Source organism: Physella acuta, unplaced genomic scaffold (assembly GCF_028476545.2).
Source record: "Physella acuta isolate Inbredline_101_S28 unplaced genomic scaffold, ASM2847654v3 ptg000635l, whole genome shotgun sequence".
In the NCBI taxonomy this organism is placed as follows: Eukaryota; Metazoa; Mollusca; class Gastropoda; family Physidae; genus Physella; species Physella acuta.
The window spans coordinates 231,435-235,020 of NW_026732154.1; positions in this window are offsets into that span (position 1 = coordinate 231,435).

A 3,586-nucleotide genomic window follows, 5' to 3' on the forward strand; every position below is an offset into this window, starting at 1 on the left:
ATGTAAATCAGAAGGAAAATGTAGGACATATAACTGATTTACAGGAATAAAATTTACATGGCCAGGATTTTTCTCACAGTTTGCTAGGTTTGTGTGTAGATCTAGTTCCCCTTGACCTTCCAGACACTATTGTACTTCGTGTCTACCTTTACGAGTAAAAATAAGCATATTATTAACGTGAACATTTCATTAGCTGTTAAAATAGAACGAACATTAAAAAATGTCGTGTGCCACAGTGTCAATATTAAAGGGTGCTCATTAAAACTAACGTAGGCGCTATAGTGCTCAAGGAATAACACAAGGAGCCTAATTAAATCATACAGGGGCGTCAACGACTATAATACCACATTTTATCCATATTCTATCGCACTCTTTAAAACGAACGCATGAGCCATAGCGTTCATGGGAAAGCCTGGGGAGCCAAATACAGCCTTTCGCGCTGCAAAAAATTAACTTAGGCGCCATAGTGCTCACGGGTGAGACCGGGGCGAATAATCGTCACTGCTGGGCGAAAGAGTGCACGCTTAATTTAATATAGTCAACGATTATTCTTGCCTAACATGTCCATAGCAAATAGCCGTTTTTTAAAACGAACTTAGGCGCCATAGTGCTTTCATAGGAATCCGGAGAGCTCCGGGTCATTTAATCGCCGGACTTAAATTGCGACTGTCGCACTTTTACCGTTAATGTAGAAGTACTCTTAACCCACTATGCAGGACGCCCGATTATCAGATACCAATTCCTAAGATAGCAGCTCTGGAAGTCGGGGCGCTAAACCGCGTATTGCAAAATTCGCAACCTCACGGGAAGTGCTCATGAGAAAAATGTATTCGCAGAGATCTTTTCCAGAGTGTTCTTATCAACTCCCTAAAAGTTCATGGTGATGGAACGGTGTCAAACCGTAATCAACTTTTTATTTTTATATACCGAATATTGAGAAGATTCCAATAGCGCCCTGATGGGGTGCCACACCATCGATTTTGATATTACTTTTCGCAGAAACCTCCCCAGATGTAGGCCTACTCTCAACAACTTCTTAAAGTTTCAATGGCTATAGGATAAAATGTGTAGTAATGCATAGAAGACGGTAAAAAAAAAACAGATATATATAAATATATATATATATATATATATATATATATATATATATATATATATATATATATGTCTGACTGTCTGTCTGTCTGTCTGTCTGTCTGTCTGTCTGTCTGTCTGTCTGTCTGTCTGTCTGTCTGTCTGTCTGTCTGTCTGTCTGTCTGTCTGTCTGTCTGTCTGTCTGTCTGTCTGTCTGTCTGTCTGTCTGTCTGTCTGTCTGTCTGTCTGTCTGTCTGTCTGTCATTGTTATATTTATTTATCCCCATCAATGACCCTTGTCGACCACCATCACCTCCCGCCTACCAGTCGACCAGTTATCTTAGCTCAAGGGAAGTGATTATTGCGTGTTTTAAGTCTAGAATTTCTTAACGTGTGTTACTTTGTTTTCATTGCCTTGTATAAAACACAAGTCAAGGATATTGTATTACTTATAATTTGGCACAAATTCAGAGAAAGTAAAAATCATTTTTAACAATCCTCACCGGTCAGTTTTTCAATCGTAAAACAATTATTTCACTTCTTTAGCCTGTTGACGGTCTGGAGAATCTTAACGTCTCAAAATAATAAATGCTAATCATTTAAGCAGTAATTGAGATGAATATTACAAGATTTAATCTTGTGATTTTAAGACTAACACGAATTGCTTAGAGACGCTTGATTGGATAGTTTTGACGTTAAAAGACGACTTTTAATTTTAGGATGTGAGAAATGTGCAATTTTCCACTCGGTGAAAATTAAATATCTTATCACTCGATAATGACAAAACAACATTGAATAATTTAGCGCTATTATTCTAATAACGATGTGTATTAAAACGATGAAAATATAAACTTTTAGTGCTGGTTTGATCGTCATTAACAGCGATATCTGGCTAACGTCACCACATATCTAACATTACATTTATGTTTGTGATATCTGTTGTTACTTGACTTTTAAAAGACAGTTATAAGAACTGATCAATTGCTTTTGAAAATTTTAAAAGTTATAACAGATGAAACATCAATCATTTTATGTCTAAACTCTAACAGAATTTAGCTATTTCGTCTAGCTATTTCGTAAAGAAATACAAATTAAGAGAGACAGGTTGGACAGAGACAAAGTCTTACTTACATATTATGAAAACAGTTCACAAAAAGTAAAGTAAAACACGACCATTTTAATATTATTTTATTTAATAACAGTATTGTACACTTTTAGAAGAGGTATCAAATAATTCATTCAGTTTCTTTTCTTGCTTCTTCCAATTTAAACAAGGTTAAAAACAGAGGCAAATTATTTCACTCAGTCACAAGTTATTTTATGTGTGTTTATGTCGCGTTATTATAACAACTAAACGCCGCCGTTTATATCCCAAAGAACATAGCTCTCTCGCCATGATCTAATTCAAACTCAACCCCACTATAATTTAAACCACTTTTGTTAGAGTTAGCTCCACAGTGGGATGGTCAGACCAGCAACAACCCAGTTTGTAGACCACAGCCCCACTGCTGCCTGGACAGGTACACGTTATGTACGTGTATTTGGTCCAGCCATTTGTATCCACCTGCCTGTGTACCCAGTGACCTACAGAGACCTGCTTAGAACAGCCATGAGGATGTGACACTATAATGGTCAGTTTGTCCACATCTCTAAGACTCCTGTATTTGCTATCTACTTTAAGACTTAGATCATTAAACCGCCGCGCCATCTCCTCCAGTTTATCCCCCACCTGTACGTCGTGAGTAGCACAATACATGTAACACAGGTCTGTCTTAGCAGCTTGTCTAGTACATTTTAAATAGAGAATGATTTTCACCAGCTTTTCTTGATGTGGAAGGAATTGTTTCCACTGGCGCAATGTTGGTAACAGGAAGTGTTTCATTGCTAGCGGCGACTGTGTTGTCAGTGTTAACCGTTTCATTGTTAGCGGCGACTGTGTTGTCAGTGTTAACCGTTTCATTGTTAGCGGCGACTGTGTTGTCAGTGTTAACAGTTTCAGTGGAACCAGAAGGTGCGTTTTCGTTTGACTACAGCGGCTCCTGGAAAAAAATTGATTGTAAGGATTATACACACACAGACCCACACACTTACGTACGCATTTGCATACACTAAGGGATATTCACACACAGGTTACCTAAAACAGAAGGAAATTTTTCTAAAACACGGGCATGCGTCTCGTATACTGCACCCATGTCTTTCATAAATGTTCTGTTGTTTGTGTTTGTTTCTGCTAGCCAAGTTTCACAATCTACAATAACCTGTTGAAAAAATAAACTGTTTAAGTATTGGTACATTGTATTTAGAAAACTTGCAACCTGTTTATAAAATTGTAGTTCTACTTACTTTATCAGTTGTATCAACTTCATTAACAAGGGCTTCTCTTGTTCGTTTTAATCTTTCTAAACCCGGGGCCAGAGCTTTTACTTCGTGGTCTGGTCGCATCTTAATAATTGTAACTTTTATAATTACCTACAAATTGAAATATATAAGAGATATAAGTCTCATTTTGTTT